The sequence below is a fragment of the Mobula hypostoma genome, chromosome 22 (genome assembly GCF_963921235.1).
Source record: "Mobula hypostoma chromosome 22, sMobHyp1.1, whole genome shotgun sequence".
NCBI classification, from domain to species: Eukaryota; Metazoa; Chordata; class Chondrichthyes; order Myliobatiformes; family Myliobatidae; genus Mobula; species Mobula hypostoma.
The window spans coordinates 16,813,589-16,836,653 of record NC_086118.1 but is presented as its reverse complement, the minus strand read 5'-3'; the positions used below and the strand labels follow the sequence as shown (position 1 = coordinate 16,836,653).

The 23,065-nt window shown below is 40.5% G+C and overlaps 1 protein-coding gene across 3 annotated transcripts in view; it reads left to right on the top strand.

Annotated features, from left to right (window-relative positions):
- Positions 1-23,065, top strand: part of myocd (myocardin) — a 714,017-nt gene that overhangs the window by 377,331 nt on the left and 313,621 nt on the right. The window contains exon 4 of one of the 3 annotated variants that reach the window (XM_063074258.1): positions 15,267-15,378. The exons of the other annotated variants lie outside the window; for them this stretch is intronic. The gene's annotated coding sequence lies outside the window, so the exon portion shown is untranslated. The remainder of the gene's footprint in view (positions 1-15,266; positions 15,379-23,065) is intronic. 3 annotated transcript variants of the gene reach the window in all.

Below are 23,065 nucleotides of genomic sequence, written 5' to 3'. Positions count from 1 at the left end.
TCTACTGTTCACCCTCATCAGCGCACCTTCCCGCCCATGGTCTACTGTTCACCCACATCAGCGCACCTTCCTGCCCGTAGTCTACTGTTCACCCTCATCGGCGCACCTTCCTGCCCGTAGTCTACTGTTCACCCTCATCGGCGCACCTTCCTGCCCGTAGTCTACTGTTCACCCTCATCGGCGCACCTTCCCGCCCATGGTCTACTGTTCACCCTCATCAGCGCACCTTCCTGCCCATGGTCTACTGTTCACCCTCATCAGCGCACCTTCCTGCCCGTGGTCTACTGTTCACCCTCATCAGCGCACCTTCCTGCCCATGGTCTACTGTTCACCCTCATCAGCGCACCTTCCTGCCCGTAGTCTACAGTTCGCCCTCACACAAAATGGAATTGACTGAGACGCAGCACAGAATCGGCACTTCGAGCCGCGTCACCCAGCAACCTCCCACTCAACTCTAGCCTAATCACGGGGCAATTTACAATGACCAATTAACCTACCAACCGGTACATCTTTGGACTGTGGGAGGAAACCGGAGCATTCAGAGGAAACCCACACAGACATGGGGAGAACATACAAACTCCTTACAGACAGTGGCGGAAATTGAACCCGGGTCCCTGGTACTGTAAAGTATTGTACTAACTATTATGCTTCCATGCCGCCTATGACTGTGGTCAATTAACTTACCAGCCTGCAATATTCTGGAATGTGGGTTGAAGCTGGTGACCCAGAGGAAATCTGCACGGTGATCAAGAGAATCTGTGTACTGCACACAGAGAGCACCCAAAGTCAGAACATACTTGAGAAAGTAATCAATTCTCAAAATTACATCTTGAGTACATTTTTCACCAGCGGTATCCAGTGAAAACTCTGTTCTTTAGCCTTCTTCCAATTGTTTACACAGACTAAAATGTAACATTTCATCAAGGAGCAGTCTGAAAGGCAGTCTCACACAGAGATGCAGTGCCAATTATGTGAAGTGATTGAGAATTAGAGGTGAAGTCATTTGTTGTGCATGTCTATAATTTGGGAGGTAATTAAGTTACAAAATAAGCTAAAACCTTTTTTTTAGTAGATTTAAATCTACATTAAAATAATTTTATCCTGGTGCCAAACATTTTAATTCAAATTCCCATTCCCATTTTGATCCTCTTGTGCCAAGATGAGGCCACCCTAAGGGTGGAGGAGCAACACCTTATATTCCATCTGGGTAGCCTGCCTAATGGCATGAAAATTGATATTTCCTTCCAGTGAACAAACCCCCCCCCAACTTCTTCTATTCCCCACTCTGACCTTTCAGTTCCCCTCACCCACCTATTACTTCCCCCTGGGCCCCCTTCTCCTTCCCTTTCTCCTATTGTCCACTCTCCTATCAAATTCTTTCTTCTCCGGCCCTTGACCTTTCCCACCCACCTGCCTTCACCTCTCACCTACAAGCTGGCCTCTTTCCCCTCCCCCCACCTTTTTATTCTGGCATCTTTCCCCTTTCTTCTCAGTCTTGAAGAAGGGTCTTGGCCCGAAACGTCGAGTATTTACTCATTTCCATAGATACTGCCTGACCTGTTGAGTTCCTGCAGCATTTTGTTTGTGTTGCTCTAGATTCACAACATCTGCAGACTTCTTCATGTTTGTGAATTTTATGTATTGTAAGCAGCTTTATTAAAAGGACAACCATTGCAAAAGCATTGCAGTGACTGGGAATAGCTTCAACTTAATTATGTTAATGTGTTAGCAACAGTATCCCTTATATATATTAAGAGTATCTGACTGAAATGGGAAATTCCAGTGTGTATGTACTAACCTTTGACCCAGTGCTATCCAACTCTGATGGACTGTCTCTGACTATGAAAGATCCTGTCGACTAGACTGAGTCCAAATATCTCCAGTTTGCAATGCATGTGCTTTCCAAGCCAAAACTACTTAAGTTTAGCATAATTAGTTATTTTGGCAAATATCTGCAGTTGCTCATGCAGTTGGATATTATCTTCAAGGTTGGGATTTTGTATCTTTTCATTTGGTAATATTGTGTTTTCTTTCCCTCAAATATTGGCCAGTACTTGTGGAAGTTCCGAGGCAACAGAGCCTTAAATATTCTGATCAAAATTAACTTTGATGTTATGTGTTGCTGGAAATTTCAGATGGTGTTGATGGTGCCAGCTATTATCACTAGATAGGCATGTTTGGAAACACCCATGTGAAATTGCAGTACCAGCTGATGCCAAGAAATCGGTGGGGTGGGAGATAGATATTCATTCAATGTATGTTGAATCCAGCTTAATGCAGGGATTAATCCAATTTATTGCTGACATGATGAGCAAAGTGATTATATTTTCTATTCCTTGGTTTAATTATCCAGTTGTAATGAAAAAAAAACAGTCAAATATGAAAGTGTTCTGCCTCAGTACATGGTCATGTGCTCATCAAAAAAGCTTTGATAATCTTTTCATGTAAATCTTATGATTTTAACAGAGCAAATGTTTACTGGGGAATAGGTCCCATTTTATCATCAGGAGATGACTGTTTTGCCCTAGAATGTAGAAGCAGCCATTTTTTGTTGTTTCTTTTGTAAAGGGAGTCAGTCATTGAAGAGGCAGGAATGTATCCAATGTTACTGGTTTAGTGAGGAGTACAATTAATAATCCTGCAATCCAAGCATAGAAGCAATCTTTTAAGTAAGATAAGACATTTTGGCAGTTTTGCTTGAAGCAATAAATATTGTGATATTACACACTTCTAAAGATCTTTGCCAGGGTTCTTGCGGGGTTGGATTAATTTAATTTTTTGTTTTTATGTCCATACTAAGCACACAACATCCCTTATTTTTTAATAGTTTTTAGGTACTTCCTCCAAATTCACTACATATCACATTGGCATGGGATTCACACAATATTTTTCATTGTAACATGTGATCCTTATCAGCATGAACTCTTTCTTTGCCAAGTTATAACCCAAAAGCTCTTCTAATGGAGATATCATTACTTAAAGTGAGCCAAAGGTGCCAGTTTTTTAAAACTATTTTTAACAACATAAGAAAAAAAACACAATTTATGGTAATCCTGCCTCTGTCTGTATGTCTATCCAGGATTTTGATAACACTTAATATCTTCTTTAGTGTTGACTTGCAGGATATTTATGATGCTTCGACTGAGGAGGTTCTTACTATTTGCATTCATTTAAATGTATTCTGTGATGTTGCAATTATGTCAAGCCATCCATTCATAATACCTGTAATTAAATGTTGTCATTTGAATAAGAAAATTTTCAAGCTTCAATTTTTGTTTTGTTTCTTCAGTCAATTAACTTCTGCCTGAGATTAAGCTGTTGCTGGTGGATAAAATTTGAGGGGCATCTATCTTGTCTTGCTCATTCTGTCTTAAAATCATGGCTTCTGCACCTCACAGAACTTTGGTAACAGTATAATGTTCAAAATAATTTCCGTTACCTCTGAGCTTTTGCCTTAGCAGTGCTATGTATTTTAAAGCACTGCACATTATTACCTTTGCATTTTAATTAGTGTCATAGAGCACAACATGAAAACAGGCCCTACTGCCCACTTGAGTCATGGAATCCTAGAGCAGGAAGCAAGCCTTCTGGTCTAACTGGTCCGTGCCAACCGAGATTTCCATCTAAACCTATCCTATTTGCTTGCATTTGGTATATATGCAGCTAAACCTCTCCTATCTACATAGCATGTATTAAGCCAAGACCTGGTGCTGTTACCTTGACAATTGATACGTTTCATACTGGTACCATGAAGCATTGCCTAACCATCTTTTCTATGGCAAAATGCAAGCACATTACAGTATGTGCACAATCACAAGTTCAAAACTTTTATCCAAGCATTAAAATTGGTGTGAGTTACCAAAATTTACCTGTTGCCTTTCAGCCCCACATTTTTGGACTTTCCTTTGGATGCTGCTATCAATATGTTGAGGTTACCTCAGATTTCTGTTATCTTTGTTTGTAAGTCAGAATTTTGACAGTGAGCTGTGCACCTTCACCTGCTATAACACACAGTCAGATTCAATATTATTAACATGGGCAGATCAGAACCAGTACTTACCGCTTAAATTTTGGTTTATTTAGAACCCACACCAACAATTTCATTCACTGTTTATGAATCACCTATTTTATGCCTGTCATGGCCTTCTCTTCTTAGCTTGAACTTAGAGATATAGAAGCAAGAGAAAATCTGCAGATGCTGGAAATCTGAGCAATGCACACAAAATGCTGGAGGAACTCAGCAGCCCAGGCCTGAAAGATCGACTGTACTTTTTTCCATAGATGCTGCCTGGCCTGCTGAGTTCCTCCAGTATTTCGTGTTTACTGAAAGATATAGTCCCAGTATTGGTGCCCATTAGATACCACATTTAGTTCTCACTAGACCAAAGGTGCCTGAGGTTTCTACACCTACCCCAGTGCGGAGGCTTTTTCTAAGCCTTTTTTGCTGCTTCAGTGACCTTTGAGCTAATGAAATTCAAATTGCTCAAAGGTGCATGAGACTTCCAGCACATCTGGTCTTCAACATAATAATAAAAAAAATTTGTCAGTTAATATAAATTGTGTCTATAGGAAAGAGCAGGGGAATATAACTGACTGGATGAACTAGCCTGAAGACCTCTGTGATGTTTATGTTTCAATCACAAACAGAAACATGTTCTACTCTCTAGTGACAGGTAACTGTTTAGCTAAGCTCGGCTTATCTTCAAAAATATCACTGACACTACTGTTGCCGGATGAACACAGGTAGCAATGAGTCAGCCTACCAGAGCAAGATAGGACACCTGACTGAGTGACTGCAACAACAAACTCTCACTCAATGCCAGCACAACTAAAACTCTAATTGTTAACTTCAAGAAAGGAGAGGACATGCATCATTCTACACTGGGGGATTGGTGGTGTAGAGAGTCAGCAACTTTAGGTTCTTGGGTATCAACGTGTCCAACAACCTGTCCTGGGCCCAGCCTGTCACCAAGCACTCTAACAAACTGTTGGAAGTATCCTGAGGACAGCAATTTGAATGAGCAGGAACATAAGAAGTTGTAGAGAGTAGTGGAATCTCCTTAATACATCACAGCACAATGCCTCCCCACCACTGGTAATATCTACAGAGGCACTGCCTCAGGAATGCAACATCTATTGTCAATGACATCTACTGTCTTCTCACAGCTGCCAGTTTTTGTCAAAAAAACTTTTTATCTTTCTCCATTTTATCATTGTTAACAATAATTACGAAGTTTACGCAGAAGAGTAGTGATGCTGGTGATCTAGTATCTAGGCATGATTATGTAGAAGAGTAATGGCATCAAACGTTCGAGGGAGGAGGCAGGATAAAGGGTTTGAGAGGGAAAACAGATCAACCATGATCGAATGGTGAAGCAGACTCAATGGACTGAATAGACGAATTTTGCTCCTATTTCTTGATGCTGCTATCATCCTGATAGTGTATGAGGCATAGACTAGCTGCTTTTTCCTTATCTGCCAGTGTTATATATCAGCATGTAATTATTTTGTTCCTGGTGTTCTTAATTGCAAACACACAGTCCACGGGCAGAGAAACTGCAGGAGGTTGGTGTTTTGTCTTTGGATTCCGTGAGGAGCCCAGTACAGGAATGCAGCCTGGAATCTGCTGCCATTCATCTGTGAGGAACTTTAGGGCTTCTGCTTGTGTGTACCACCTGAGCTTCCTGATGGCAGTTTTACTGTGGAATTAGTGGTACTGTTGAGGGAACTCTGGAGCTATTTTCTTTTAATTCACATTGGCCATAACATGAACTCTGCTGTGGAAATCTAGTTTGAGTTGTACGCTCACTACATAGACCAGTAGAATTAATGGAAAATAAATCATCGCCCTGACATTAAAAACAGTGAGCATGATGAGAACAGCATAGCAATCTTAATGTTCTATGAGACTTATTATTCAATTAATTCATACTGGTTTTGCAGGAGCTGTCAAGAAGCATCGATGAGTTGCTGCAGTGTCTAATTTGTGCCTGATACATAGATACATAGAGAGCCTTTGCCCTAATCAAATCATGGTTTACAGTTGAAAGACATTGGGATGTCAGGGGAGGTGACCCACTTTACACTCTTTGGCTTGCCCTTGTGGCCTTGGCATTGGTGGAGCTGATCTAACTGAGATTTTGGTCAGTAATCATGTCATGACATTCCAGCAAGCCACATCTCCTATCCTCCTATGAATTGGATGCTGGTGATGGGATTCCGTGGAATGCTCCAGTGAGGTGTTTAGACTCTGCCCTCACTGGAGCTGATCACTTCTTTGGCACGGATTCCGTAATTATCTGAGGATTTATGATTGAAATTGAAAACTGAACAATCACCAATAAAGATCTCTTTCCTTTGGCTGAAAGGTATAATGTTGGGAGTGTGACGCTCAGGCTGTGGCTTGCTCAGGCGTGGGAAGGATGTGCATATTTAGGCATAGAGCTCCCTGATGTCAGTAAGTTTGGGATATTGCAGTTCCCTGGGCTGAGTTTACCTTTTCCTTTGACATTTGCCCTGCTTGCTCATTTCAGAGGGCAATTAAAACATTTCTCTGAATTTTGAAATGTAGCTGGGCTAAACAAATAAAGAGAACGGATTTCTGTCCCAAAGGTTGTTAGGGAACCAGATAGATTATAAAAAGTCCCAATAGCTTCATGTCAGCCAATATGAATGACAGATTTTTTAAAGAACACCAGGTATATTTACTATATTTAATTGCATTTAGACTCCACAGCTGTCCTGATGGAATTTGAATGTATGTCTCTGAATCTTTCATCCAGTTCTTTGGATTATTAGTCAAATAAATTAATCATTCTGGTACCATCACTGACCAAATAGCTGAGGACACCTAAAATGATTAATTTGCCTTACTTTGGAACCACTTGAGCAAAAGTTTTTTTTTGTTTTTTAAGAGCTGATTGGCTACCTTTTTATCTGAAGTTTGCTCAGTTTCCTGCTTAGTCTGGCAATCTCTCAACGGTGAAATAAAGGTTAAAAGAACTGTGGAACAAACAGATAATTTATTGACCACACAAAAGCACAGAAGAAAGAGAAAACTGAAGGTGTATTTTAATAATATGTTACATGGTATCAAGAAATAATTTCAAAAGCTTCTTCTAATATCAAGGTTCAAATGCCCTGGAGACAAACTCTTCTCCTAAATTGCTGATCCTTAATAACATCCAGCCTTTCCTTATTCCATGTATTTGCAGAAATTCCTAGAATTACTGTCTAGAACTTAATGTACCTGTAGAACTACAGCCATTTGGGGATTAAAGCAAATAGATGTTGAAGAGTCTCTGAGTGTGGGAGAAAAAAAATCTAAGAACAAGGATAGCAAGAGAAAGACACTTGGGAATATAAGAGCAGAGCTTTCACTGTGCACTAGTCAGGAATATTTTGTGTAAGAATGTCTAAGACACATTTCCTCTCTTATCTGAGGTTAACACAGTATCTTTCAAGTCATTTCTTTTGAGGTACTTACAATACATCTTTAGTCTTCATTGGACTGCTTTCTTTTTGGCACCACTCAAGGTTATGGGTTTTACACACTTCAGTTATTCATAGTCTTGGATGCAAATTCTAACTGAAATTTCTACACATGGATCTTGTCAAATTGTTTCTTGAAGGCCTTTTTGAAACAAATTTGCCATTTGTCATACAACTGTTTGTCTTTTGGAACCTGCTGGTGTACTTCACTGCAAATTACTTCATCATGCAGAGCCTTTCCATTTTTATTTGCTATAAAAGAAAACTGTCTGCAAGAATACATTATATCATCTTAGGCACCAGTTCAATCAAATTTATCTTAGTAAAAATAGGTTCCAATTGATTTTATCATGGTCATTAACTTAGAACAGAGTGTGTATATTGCAAGTACCATAATCCTGAAACATTCTGGCATCATAATGCTAGAAAACTATAAATGTATATATTTGTCTCAAGAACTATAATCAGGGCAATGTAATCTTGACATTATTGTTTATTGGTGATATGTAAAGGCATGTTGAATATTTATGGAGTTGGTGATGAGATTACAATTCCAATGGATTCTTTTTGTACTGGTTATCATTTGCTAACATTGGTCGTGTAAAATGAATGATAAAGATCTACTGCAGAAAGCCACAAAATTGCGATTGCTTACCACCATTGGTGCAGTTCCTTTGTAGTGATCATTGTCATGATAATTGTTGGAAAGCAAATCATCTCAATCATAATGCAATTAATTTGTGGTTTTGAGGGTTTGAGTAGACTAGCTGTGCTGGACTCGCCAAAGCTGTTGAGAGAGATAGTAATGCAATGCCATCTCACACTCGGGCACTTTCAACAGCCACACATAAAATGCTGGAGGAACTCAGCAGGCCAGGCAGTATCTAGGAATAGAGTGCAGTCGACGTTTCGGGCCAAAACCCTTAGGCAGAAGTGACAGTGTGTTCAGTTTCCCAACAGCCTTCTGAACATTGAGGAGAAGCTAATTGGCTGTTTAATCAACAATTTAAAATAACCTCTCTAGATATATATATTAATCACTTTGTAAAATGATTAGGGCTGCACCATGTGCAGATTTTCACAAACATAAGAAAATCTGCAGATGCTGCAAATCCAAAGCAAATCCGAAGGCTGGAAGAACTCAACAGGCCAGGCAGCATTATGGAAAAGAGTAAATAGTCCATTTTTTGGGCCGAGACCCTTCATCAGGACTGGAAAGAAAAATTAGGTTAATCTAAGATGGTGGGGGAGGGGCGGAAGAAGTAGTGATCGCTGAAACCAGAAGAGGGGCAAGGGGTAAAGTAAGGAGATAGGAAGTTGACTGGTGAAAGAGATAAAGGGCTGGAGGAGGGAGACTCTGATTGGAGAGGGTAGAAGACCGTGGAGGAAAGGAAAGGAGAAGGTGATGGGCAGGTAAGGAGATGAGGTGAGAGAGAGAAACAGGGATGGGGAATGATGAAGGCGAGGAGGGTGGGCAAATACAGGAAGTTAGAGAAGTCGATGTTCATGCTATCTGGTTGGAGGCTACCCAGATGGAATATAAGATGATGTTCCTCTAACCTGAGTGTGGCATTATCGCAGCAATAGAGGAGGCTATAGACTGACATATCAGAATGGGAAGCAGAGTTGAAATGGGTGCCTACCAGGAGATTCCACTTTTTCTGACAGATGGAACAATCATGCCCAGCGAAGTCTCCCAATCTGCGTCGGGTCTCACTGATATACAGGAGGCCATACCAGGAGCACCAGGTTTCTCCTGGAAAGACTGTGCTTGGGGCGTTGAATGTTAGTGAGGGAGGAGGTGTAGGGGTGGGTGTGACTCATCTTTCCCTACCCCACCCCCCAGTTTCCACTTTCCACAAGGGTTGCACCCTACACGACTCACTAGTCCTCTCGGCCCTCCTCACTGACCTCCCTCCTGGTACTTATCTTTGCAAACAGAACAAGTGCCACACCTGCCCTTACACCTCCTCTCTCACTACCATTCAGGGCTCCAAACAGTCCTTCCGGGGAGGCGGCACCTCACCTGTGAGACTGCTGGAATCATCTACTACATCCAGTGCCCCCGGTGTGGCGTTCTGTTTATCGGTGAGTCCCTACGTAGATTGGGAGACGGCTTCACCAAGCACCTACACTACCAGAAAAAGTGTGATCTCCCGGTAGAAACCTATGTCAATTCAACTTCCCATTCCCATCTCGACATGTCAGTCCACAGCCTTCTCTACTTCTGAAATAAGGCTACACGCAGATTGGAGAAACAACAACTTATATTCCATTGGCAACACTCACAACACGCTGGAGGAACTCAGCAGGTCAGGCAGCATCCATGGAAACAATCAGTCAATGTTTCAGGATAGAAGGGTTCCGGCCCGAAACCTTGACTGATTGTTTCCATGGATGCTGCCCGACCTGCTGAGTTCTTCCAGCGTGTTGTGAGTGTTGCTTTGACCCCAGCATCTGCAGAGTATTTTATGCTTATATTCCATTTGGGCGGCCTCCAGCTAATGGCATGAACATAGATTTCTTGAACATCTTCTGTGTGCCACCACGCCCGCCCCCCCCCCCACACACACACACACACACACCTTTTGCTACTAACACACACAAAGGAATTTAAACTGCGCACATAATGTTGCCATCCTGGACTTTATAGGCATGTTAACTATATTTCATGATCATACACAATCACATTTTCTTTCCCGGTTTCTGACTGGATGGTGTTGACAACGTGGAGTTTGTGACGATTAGTCTGCAGATTTTAGAACTGGCTTATTTATACTGTTTTTAGTGAAGAAATTATTCAGTGCACACATGTTGTTGTCACTGGACAAAAGAAAAATTGCAGCACAGGATTTTTGCGCGCACTCATTCAAAATTAGAGGGAACATTGTCATCCCACCCCTTTCACCATCCCCTATTCGTGTTTCCCTATCTCATCTTATCTCCTTACTTGCCCATCACCTCCCTCTGGTGTTCCTCCTCCTTTCCTTTCTTCTATGTCTTCTGTCCTCTTCTATCAGATTCCCCCTCTTCCAGTCCTTTACCTCTTTCACCAATCAACTTCTGAATCTTTACTTCACCCCCTCCCACTCTCCTGGTTTCACCTATCACCTACCACCTTCTTATGCTGACTTCACATCTTTCTTTCCAGTCTGGAAGAAGGGTCTCAGCCCAAAATGTTGACTGTTTGCATGTTTCCATAGCTGCTGCCTGGCCATGTGCAGATGTTCCTTGTCTTGATCTATTTTTTCTACAGTATTCACTTGTATTTGTTATTTTGTTTGGAAATCTTTTCAGTGACTCCAAAAGAATTTTTTTGTGGGTGCAGAAACATTCTCTGATACATTTTCTTGTGTGTTTTGAAACCGTTCATTTCCCATAACTGAAATGTTTGGGGTAAAAACTGGTACACATAACTTCATAGAATCTATAACTTAATTACATGTTTCTTTTTTTGAACTAAGTGGTCTAATTTGTACAAGGCACTGTGCTTGAATTTCTAGCAGAAAATTCACATGATTTGGGGTCTAATTTTCACATAATGTTGGGAATATGGCTCCGCCCTGCCTTTCACTACAGTGTGTTAGGTTGTGTTTGAGTAACCACTTTGGTTACCACAGGATTTCATGTAAGACATTGTTAATCAGTGATGCTGTTGTGGATTTTCAATGTTAATTTGAGGATTTTGGGATTTTCTGGTTGCCTGGAATTTGCTAAAGAGAGCAAAATGAGAATAACAGCAATTGAAGGGACTGAAAAAATCGTGGTGAATATACCAGTTGGACTTCAGAAGCCATGGCTGCCCGCTTGGCTACTTGTGGGAATGGGTGAATACCAAGTTCAGAAACAGGTTCCTCAGCCCACCGAGTCCATACCAACAATCAAGCATCCATGTTTACACTCATGCCACCCGAACAAGCCTTGTTCTCCCCACATGGGCATCAATTCCATTCCTTTATTCTACCACCACAGGTGACTTACAATGCCCAATTAAACTGCACATTTTTTTTGTTGGAATATGAAAGCATACAAAGGCACCTGGGGGAAATCTGTGAAGCCACAGGGAGAACTTACCAAGTCTGTTAGGTTTTACGTGGTGCAGTATGTGAAAGCGGATTTCCTCAGCCCAATCGTGGGGAATCCCAGCAAGCCAGGGCCTTCTTGTCTGCTGAGTCCAACAGAGCAGCTTACAGAAGGGTGAGTGAGTGCATGTCCCAGACTTAATGGCCGATCATATAGCTGAGTGCTGACAGTTCCTATCAGCAGATGTAATTTGAAGCAAAGTGCCTTTGGTTAATATACACTTAATCACCCAATTTACTGTTTAAAATTGGTGTTTGAATAGGGTTTTATGAGCTGGTTATTTAAATTCCTTTTGTATTTTGGAATATATCATGCGGTCTTTTTGTGATAATATTCTCAGATTTTGATTGCCCTTTGTATTTGGGAAAATATCAGGTAAAGAAATGCAGCCTGTTTGTTCACACCCTGCAGTCAAACAATGCCCCATCTTCTTGGATGAAGGAAACACAAAAATATCTGTAAAGTGGTGGCTGTGAAAGTATTACTTTGTAATTTACTGCTCTCATTATCCCAAAGTATAGGCTCTTATTATTAGACAAATGTTTGCATACCGTAGCTGTCACACTGAGGCATTCAGGCATGTGCTGCTGAGATTAAAATGATAATACAAAATAAATGTCATATCCCAGAAATATCATGGTATCTTTCCTTTCTTAAACTCCCCTTTGTTGCCTTGCATCTGCTGTTCCTGCTCTCAAAATCCAGAAGCTACTATTGAAGTCAGAGTATGATCTTGCTTTTTCAAAGCGACTAGAATGTGATGCGAAATACTCAGGCAATGTGTAGAGCAAATATTGATACAAAGCCAAACAAAGACACAGGGGACAAAAGCTTGGCTAGTAAACTACATTTTTAAGGAGCTTGTTAAATTAGAGTGAGGTTGAGAATCGTGCTTTTTTTCCTCAACATCTGTTAAAATGAGTTTACATAAAATCAATTTCAACCCATCTACATCCAGAAGCAGCCAGTGGATGATTCTTCTTGGTTTCCTCCTGAGAATCTCACCATAATAGAAATTCATTGTGACAAGAAACCTTGACGACGATGGTTGGTCCCAAGTGGGGGAGTATCTGAGGCTAGGATCAAGACTGAAACGAGAACTGAGCACCAAACAAGACGCTAGACGATAACCCAAACTGAGCTTACGGTTGAGCACTGAACCCCCATTCAGGTGCTTCTTAAATACTGGTGCCAAAATATGGGAGCCAATTAGCAGGACAGCTGTAAATCCTTAAAGGGGTCGTGCCAGCTATCCATACTCTGGAGAGTATGAGCGTTGAAATTCCGGAAGCTGGCACAGTTGGGTACGTATCGTAACGCTCATCTTCATCCAATTCAATTCAGCCTGCATGATAACAAGAAACAGCAAGGGCTATTGGATGTAGTAGAAGCTTCGGGAGTGGAAAACATTCTGGTTTTAGTCTTGAGTTTCAGAAACAGCCGTGGATCTAGGCACACCACTGGTAGCTGCCGAACAAAGCTCCAGAGGAGGCAAAATGAATTTAGTCTAACTTCATGCTGCTCAGTCGGTCCAATGTGAATTGTCTTATTGAATCCTATTGAATATTGATACGCCAAGATAGAGTGGATGTGGAGAGGATGTTTCCTGTAGTGAGGGGTCTAGGACCAGATGGCACAGTATACAAAGGCGTCACTTGAGATGAGGTGGAATTTCTTTAGCCAGCAAGTTTTGAATCTGTTGAATTCATTGCCATTGACAGCTGCAGAAGCCAAGTTGTTGGGTATATTTAAAGCAGAAGTTGATAAGTTTTTGATTGATAAGAGCGTTGAAAGTTTCAGAGAGAATGCTGAAATGGTGTTGAGAGGGATAGTAAGTCAGCTGTGATGAAATGGCAGAGCAGACTCAATGGGACAAATAGCCTAATCCTGCTCCTATGTCTCGTGGTCTTGTCAGCAAAGTGATGAAAGTTGTTAATGACAGTAGCATCAAGTGACATCTGGTCGCCGTTGTTCAGTTTGGGTTTTGTCAAGACCATGCAAATTTCATCACCATCTGGATTGAATTATTGATGAGAAAGCTTAATTTCATATTCATTGAGGTAACATTTGACCAGGTGTGGTATCACTGAACCCTGGCAAAGCTGAAGACTTTGAGCATAAAGGGAAAACAGAGGACAAAATTTATTGTATGTGTGCACAGATGCAAAGAAAAACTTACTTGAAGCATCTCAGGCACACAGTAATAGATTAGCAGCATTCACAAGATAGAAAACATAAATTATATCGAAAACACAAGAGATTCTGCAGATGCTGGGAATCTGGAGTAATATACACAAAATGCTGGAGGAACTCAGCAGGTCAGGCAGCACGTATGGAGAGGAATAAACAGTTGGCATTTTGGACCAAGACCCTTCATCAGGATATCTAAATTATTTTCAAATATATTACAGTATATCTAAATTATACACAGTTTTTCCAAGAAAGAACACTGAGGTATTTTATTCAGGTTTGGCAGGTTTGTTCAAGAACAAAATAGTTAAATGGAAGTAACTGCTCTTGAACCTGCTGGTGTGGAACCTTTGGCTTCTGTGCATCCTGCTGGGTGGTAACTATGAGTAGATGGCATGACCTGGAAGCTGGGAATCTTTGGGGGTAATGTTGGAGTCATCAGGATGATGGTGATGATATGTGCAGCTCAGTTATCCTAGCCCCAGAACATCACATCACTGCAGGGGTTCTGCAGGGCCATTCCCCAGTCCCAGAAAGCTTCAGCTGCATAATTGGAAATTGTTCATTTGCAATGTCAGAAGCAACAAATCACTGATGATTACACAATATCCAATTTTATTTGTTACACCTCAGCAAATAGAGCAGCCACACCTATATGGACCAAAACTCTGGAGCTGTCCACCCAACAACAGTTGGCAATGCCTTCACCAGAAGGACTGCAATGATTCAAAGTTATTGACCACTTCCTTTCTAAGAATATTCAGTGATGGACAATAAATGCAGGCCTTCTTGGAGATGCCCAAATTCCCCAAAAAATGAACGTATAAAGCTGATGTAATTTCACTGACCTAAGAAGGAAATGTATAAAGTTTCTCTTAAAGCCTGACAAGATATCAAATATATATATAGATGGTGATCACAATCGTGACTGTGTCTGAACCTCCCGATTGAAAAGTGGATTCTTTCCAGTTTCCTGCTCTTACATGACTGTTGTTTCTGGTTTATATTTATTTTATTGTAAATATGTGTATAAGTCTAACATATTTTACTCTGGTTCTGTTATCAATCCTTGAAGTATAAACCTTTAATATTAACAAGTTTATTACCAGAAATTCCTAGCGTTTCATTGCTTGCCAAGTAGTTCTGGGCAATGGGTTGTGGAATGATAGAATAGAAATAAAACACTGCAGATGCTGGAAATTTGGGGCAAAATTAGAAAATGCAAACACGTTCAACAGGTTGAGTAACTGTGGTTGGATGTTGTGTGATTATTAGTTTAAATACCAGCAGTATGAGGCAGATGAATAAAGAAGTGAAAGAACTAATTGAAACTGAAATATTAAATAACATCTATGAAGGGAAAATAATTGCCAGTTACCTGAAATTGTTAAGTTGAGAACTGTGTTCCCAGGCTGCAGATGGAAGATGATTTGCTGCTCTTTCCACCCCATCAACCTATCTATTCAAAAGAGTATACTCAACATTTCCATTGCCTTCAACAGGAATCTGCCACCGCTCCCTCTGTGATTCTGCGGTACATCTCCACCATAGATTCGTCTTCACCTTTTCAGTCTAACCATAGGAGATGCAGCAGCTGTGATTCCATTTCTCCAGGTATCCAAACCATTCTTTCAAATAAAACAAAGGTTCAGGTGCACGTACTCAGTATTCACAAAGTGGTTTCTTTTACATTGGAAAGGACACCTTTGTTCAGCTTGAAAGGGTGAAATGTGAGCTTGTGAATTTGATTTTCAACCCCAATTCTTCTGCAACCTCTGTCATTAGCTTCCTGCACTTTTCCAAGAATATCCAAGTTAAGATCAAGGAACAGCACATTATCTTTCAGATTCAGTATTAAACTCAACATTTCAGGTAACCATCATTTTTCCCTCTTCACATTATTTGCTGGATTTGTCAGTTTTAGTTTTCCCTCTGATTCCTTTCAGTCTCAAACAGCTGGTACTTAAAGTACATAGAGCTTGGTCTTCGGCCCACAGCTTATCGCAGATATTCTGCCCCTTCCCCTTCCAGTGGCACACTTGTCCCCTCGCTCTCCAGTTCAGTTCAAGGTACTTTGGCCTGACATGTTGACTATGTTCCTTTCTCCAAGGAACACTGCAGCTGGTCTCAATAAGCACCAGTTACAGGAAGGAAATATTGGCCAGTGTACCTATGTTTGATTTCAGTCCCAAGAGCTGTTAGAATGTGTATCAATGTGAGGATCTTAATTTCCCCAGTGCCAAGTTCCACAGTTAACATGCACACTTACACACACAAATACACCCACACATGCACACACACACACATACAGAGCCTAGACAGATGTATGAAGAATGTCCGTTTTGACAACGTTCTTCTGGGCTGCCAGCCGGAAGAAATAACATAATGAAGAAAATCAGTTAAACATGAAGCTATACAGTCAAATCTCCTGAACATTTGCTTTATCAAATGGATTACTAAACACCAGGTTCTTGAACACTTTCTAGGTTAGGCCATGGCCACACTAGTTTGAATGACCTGCTTGAGTTACTTTGCATTGTATTGCATGCTTGATGTTGCAGTGGAGAAAATAACATGAACTCTTTTTTTTTAGGCAAAAATATATCAAGTGAAATGAACCTGTCAGAGATATTACCAAGTATGATGCATGACAGAGTATTAGCTATTTTAATGCATCTGAAGCCTGCAGAAAGAATACTGTTTGTTTGATCATTCATTTACCTTGTCATTTTTCTAAATAAATGTGGACTGGAGCACCCTATAAAAGTTATAAATGAATGTACGTCATGCACTGTTATGGTATTAGAACTCATTCTACTGAAGTTAGCAAAATCTGTTTTATTACTTCTGCCTGGTTGGCCCAGTGCTTTGAGTCTGCTTTCAGAGATTTAATGACTTTTTTTTTAATAGAAAGGTTAACGGGTTAAATTGAGTCTGAGTCTGTGTATTGTTCTGATGTTTGAGAGTATAATTTTCATTTTATTTCCTCCAGCTGAAAGGCTGATGAAGAAAAATGACATTATCTAGACTCTTGTCAAATGTTTAATGGTGTGGTGTGGAACCAATTTGATTTACAGTGTAACAGGGTAACCATTTATAGAGCTCACTGTTCTAGCATTCTATGTTATGTATGTCCTATAGCATAATTATTGCTCTTTGCACTATAGATGTGCTACTTCTGCAAGATAATACATGATAAGATGGGACCATTAGCAGGATGAGCCTTTTATTATGGATTACAAATGACATTTTTGGAACAAGGAAGTTCAGAGGGTCAGTTAAAATGCCACATTGATCAAGAAACCTCTCAAATTTCCACATACTATGATTTATAGTAATTCGGCTCGAAAAGAACAACCGTTTCATTTCACCGGTGTCCAGATTGTGATGCTGATCGGTAAAAGGACGTAACATTTTAAAGAAGCTAAGGGAGGTGTTTTAAACTGAAGGAGAAGCTTTGTTCAAGTGTGCGGAAGAGTTGTACTTGTGTCAGTACATACAGCAGACATGCAGGCATGCCAGGAAGCCCACCCCGATGCCTTACCCAGATCTTTGCTTTATCCTTTTAACTCAGAACATATTAGATAGTTTGTGCCCATCCCTTGGGAGAGGAAAGCTGGGTTTTAACACACACTAATCATTTGATTAACTTTTAATGCTGCAAAGGTTTCCAAGATTTACCAAAACTTGCCAAGCTGCTGAGCAACTGGAGCAACAGCTGCAAGAACAGAACAGTTGCAGTCTGCTATTCAGAGACTTGCAGCTGGACAGTTGAGACAGGCAGGAGCAGAAAGGTGCAGGAAGTACTCCTTGCAATTTGAAGTTGTGTTTCCTTGTCCGGTTAGAGCCAGAGTGCTTCAGGTGGCTCAAATTATCACAGCAAGCTGCCATTTGCTCAGTGGAAATTGAGGGGCTGGGTGAAACTGGAAATTAAACACCAAAATCTCATTGCTTACAGCTGCTTTCCTGTTGGGAGTGGTTCTTTTCCCCAAAGCACCTAAAGTCATAAAGTGATACAGCAGGAGACGGTCCCATTTTCCCACATTTGGCCTGTATGCAGTGGATTCCGGTTAATTGGGCCATCGATTAATCGTGGCAGCCACATATTTGGGACATCTCTTAAAAAATAAACACTCATTGAGAAAATAGCCGGGATTCCCATTTTTTTACTTGAGATGCTATGCCATTTAATTGGGACAGGAGACTGTTGCCGAACATTCTAGCCAGCAGCAGTCGCGTGCACATCGTGTGGCCGTTAGACACTACACTGTGCTTAGAGCAAACAGTTTTCAAATAGTATCAATTGTGTGTATTTGTATTCAAAAAGCAGTGACTCATTCAGGCTTGGAGATGCCAGAAATGGCCAGAAGTGAGAACGAAATAATTTCACCACTTCAACATTCGGAACTATGAAGAATTTGAAGTTATTGACTATCATCCTGAATGTTACAATGAAAATGAAGATTTGGAAGATGCAATTGTTGAAAAGATTGTATAAAGGCAGTCTACTATCTGCACTAGGTGTCTGAGCTGATTTTTGCTCAAAAGAACTGATTTTTGTTCAAAAGAACATGGCTATGTACACGTTTTGAATTCCCCCACTGATAACAATTAGGAGCTAATACACAGTCTTATACTGTAGTATTGGATTAGCGTTGGTATGTCCTGATTTTCACTGTATTTCATTTGAATACATATTTTGTTACTCATTTAAATAGTAGTTTATCTTTTTATACCTGTTTAACAATTTCCATAAAACTTTGGCTTTTAGGGAAGATGCTTAATTGGGCCAAAATATTCTGGTCCTGATGTGTCCCAATTAACCAGTATCAACTGTACTTCTAAACCTTTCCTATCCATGTACCTATTGCACAGTATGTTGTTAATGTACCTTCAGGTTACCTTCTGGTGACTCTTTGCTTTCCACAGGTGATTTCCTGATTCACATTGGGATGGGGGGGATATCTTAGATTGCCTTGAAGAAAGAGTAAAGGGACCAGCTGGAGCAGGCGTAACTAGTGAAACACAAAATACTCTGCGGATGCTGGGGTCAAAGCAATACTCACAACACGCTGGAGGAACTCAGCAGGTCGGGCAGCATCCATGGAAACGATCAGTCAGTGTTTCGGGCCGGAACCCTTCGTCAGGACTGAAGACCCCCCACCTTCTTTATAGGGCCTCTGCCCCTTCCCTCTTCACTCACATTTTTTCTCACTATTCCTTACCTCCTTTTCAACTTCTTGTCTTTCCTTTTTGCATCTTTCTTTTTCTTCTTCTGATTTCTTGTGAGTATCTCTGAATTTGCTAATTTCTTGAGAAATTAGGTCTCGTTTACCCTCTTCCATTTCCATAGCACTTATGTCATCCTCTTTCTTTTCTTTGTTTTTTCTTTCTAGGATGTGCATCTTGATCTTGGGAAGTTGCACTTAGTTCACTGGAGTATTCTCTTATTAATCCTTCGATTGTTCTCTTGATGATCCGATCTCATGGATTCATCATCTACAAAATCATCAGACGAATTCTCTGTTTTCGAATCTCCATTGTCTCCTTACTTTTTGGCCTTGGTCTTTGCATCTACTTTTATAGGCAACTTTTTGTTTCTCATTTGAAGTTCATACGATAACCTTAATGCACATGGAGTAGATTCTGGTTTTTTATACTCACAAAAGCTGAATGCTTGCAACTTTCCTGAAGCTCCTTGATCTCTCTTCCAACTTAAAACCAAGCAGCATTTCACAAGTAACTGCCTGATTAACATATCAGAAGCTTCCTCAGTTATGTTAACTACAAAAACTGCTGCATCGGGAACATTGCCTTTGCCATATTTATGATTCTTCTGAGCAGCATGGTCTTTCATTGGTCCAATATGCTTTCCAACCGAAGACAGAGGTTGGCACTAACACCTGTTTGCTCTCTGTTGGACAATGGTTCATAGTGTTTGACATGGCCACAGTTGTGGCATCATCCAGTACTTTTCTTAATTCATTTTCAATTGACTCTTTTGCAGAGGATGGGATACAAATGGTGGATGGATCTTCAATGAGGTGCACTTTTGTTTGCGATCACTTTCATTCCTGACTGCAACTCAATTGTGTCTGTCTGCTGTTTCTTTTCTTACAGCTGCTCTATTTTAACTTCTTCTAAATGAAAGTTGTGCTTCAGTTAGGAGCTGTTTTTGAATGTTTTCTTCTATGATTCCACAACCTAAATGATCTCTTAGTGCATCACTAAGCTCATCACTGAACTGACAAAGCTCAGACAATCTCTTTAATTCAGCCACGTACACTGAAATGGACTCCCTGTCTTTTTGATTCCGCTAATGAAACCTAAAGCATTCTGCAATTAACAATGGTTATGGTTCAAAATGTTCCTGCATTGCTTTCATATTATCAGCAAAGCTCACTTCGGCTGGTTTGGTCGAAGCAGTCAAATTTCTAGGCAAACTGTAAGCCTTTAAACCCAATATAGTCAGCAAAATTGGTACTTGCTTCTCATTAGCTTTTTTATTTGCGTCAAAATACTGCTCAATGAGCCCAGTATACAAGAGCCAGATACCCGTTGAGCAATCAAGTGTGTCTACTGTTTGATATAGCCAGCCAATTCTGTTCTTTTTTTAAAATGATTTTTATCATCCAGTTCTCATTGTTTATGAACCCATGAATTCTTCCATTTTAACTTGATCATCCGTCCTTTTACAAAGAAAACATGCTGTGCCGAAGAGAAAAAAAACAAGCTGTGTTTTTTCTTTAATTCAACCATTTCTCGCTGAGCTTTTTTTTAAAAACTTGAACATCTTGCTGTGCTTCAACAGGCAGCTAATCATCTTGGGTTTGTTCAAAACTTTCTCGCTGCCGCTGTTATGTTTTGTAACTCTGAAACATAAAACTAATTTAAAGGAAAAGACAGAGAGTCTGAAATGTGTGGATAGCTTCATTTTTACCTTAAGCAAGGTGCACATGTATCATGTGGTGGCGTGAGGACATTTTGCTATTCTCTTACTTTTACATATAACCCACAATGCATCGTTTAAACAAAGAATGCCTAATCTGACAATATACTGTACAAATATAACATTACTCAAATATTAATCGTATATTAAATACACACACACCGAAAACAATGTTAACTTCCATTATTGATATCTGCCTTCATTGAGAACGGGTTTCCATGATATGGGAGGTGATGCACTTTGTCTTCATTGTAGACCTTTATTATTGTAGGGCACTGTTAAAGATGGTCAGGTTAGAAGAGAATCTTTGTTTTGTAGAATTTCAGTATAAAGTCTGTTCTGTGATTAAGTGAATGAATCAAAAATGACTTAGAGCTCTGCCTCCATAGTTGCGCTAACACTACCGTTGTTGGCATATTGCAGATTGATAACCATGTCTTTGGGAAGAGCTAGATGAGAAAGACTTTCAAGTGCAAATCATTTTTAGATCATTTCTAGAGGTGAGATGAGAAGGAAAATAGTAAGAGCTTTGCGGCTGCTTATTGACAAGGATGTCATTGGTACAAAGGTGCAATATGGGACCAATATTAAAACCTCATGGCGGGCTGATTTCTGAACTATTCTCTCAGCTGATGTCTTTGGGAGTTCAAGATCTAAACAAAACTAAGAGTAGGTGGGAGGACGACCTCGGTATGGACCTTGCGGAAGAATATTGAGCAAAAGTATTGAATAGGGTTCATTTCTCATCATCATGTGCTAGACTGGGGCTCATACAATTCAAAGTTTTACACAGGGTACATTTAAGTAAAGCCAGACTGGCAGACATATACCCTGGGACAGACGCTGGCTGTGACAGGTGTTCCTTCTCTCCGGCTGGTTTAATACATGCATTTTGGTCATGCCCTCGGCTTGATGACTATTGGGCACTGGTTTTTTAAATTATCAGTGAGGTTTTGGGGGTGACACTGAGACCTTGCCCACTTATAGCTGTATTTGGTGTGGCAGATGATGATTTGGGTTTAAATGCAAGCCAGTCGGATATCATTGCATTTACATCGCTATTGGCCCGTAGGAGAATTTTGCTGGTTTGGAAATCTGCCGCTCCCCCAACTGCTGCTGCTTGGTTAGAAGATGTAATGTTTTTTCTGAAATTAGAAAAGATTAAATTCACTTTGAGGGAGTCTGTGAAAAAGTTCTGTTCGAAATGGGGACCTTTCTTATCATATTTTGGGAGTCTTAAGGAATTACCTACTAGTTGAGGGCATTTGATTGTACTTAGGAAGTTGCCTCCCATTTAACACACTTATAATTTACCTCACAGGGTGGTTGATGAATTGTAAATATGAGTGTATTTTGGATCATCTGACATGTTGCAGATGTGTATGAGCTGTCGTATTGAAGTAGTGTGGGGGTACGGTTGTGAAATGTCCATACTTGTATTTGTGAATTGTTGTGTTGTAGATATATTAGCTGCCATGATATGTTCGGGGAGGGTGGGTGGGGGGAGGTTTGTTTTGGGGGTACGATACTAAAGCAAAATGGAGGAAAATGTAATCCATTATATATTCTGTATTGTGTCATTCCTTCAATAAAAATAAATATATTAAAAAAAAACCTCATGGAACAGTCACATTGTCATCCTGCTCTGCCCTTGTTCCCTATATCCACCTCAGTGCACACTTGTGCAGACTGCAGTTTAATTCTGTTGCTATAATCATACAATGGTTCAGGAGCTTCATCTGCACGCAGCAGTACCAGCATTTAAGATAATAAGACATAGGAGCAGAATTTGGCCATTTGGCCCATCAAGTCTGCTCCATCATTCCATTCTGGATGATTTATTATCCCTCTCAACCCCCATTCTCCTGCCTTCTCCCTGTAACTTTTGATGCACTGACTAATCAAGAAATTATCGACCTTCACTTTAAATACACACACTGACTTGGCCTCCTCAGCCATCTGTAGCAATGATTTCCAGGGGTTCCCTCTGCTTCAAGAAATTCCTCCTCTTCTGTGTTCTAACTGGATGCCCCTCTGTTCTGAGACTGTCCCCTCAGGTCCTAGACTTCCCCACTATAGGAAACATCCTCCCCCATACACTCTATCTAGGACTTCCAATATTTGATAGGTTTCAATGACATCCCCCTTGATTCTTCTAAACTCCAGGTAGTAAAGACCCCGAGCTATCAAACGCTCCTCATACTTTAACCCTTTCATTCCCAAAATCATACTTGTGAAGCTCCTCTGGAACCTCTTCAATGTCAGCATATATTTTGTCAGATAAGGGCCCTAAATCCACTCACAATACTTCGACCAATGCCCTATATAAAGCCCCAGCATTACATCCTCACT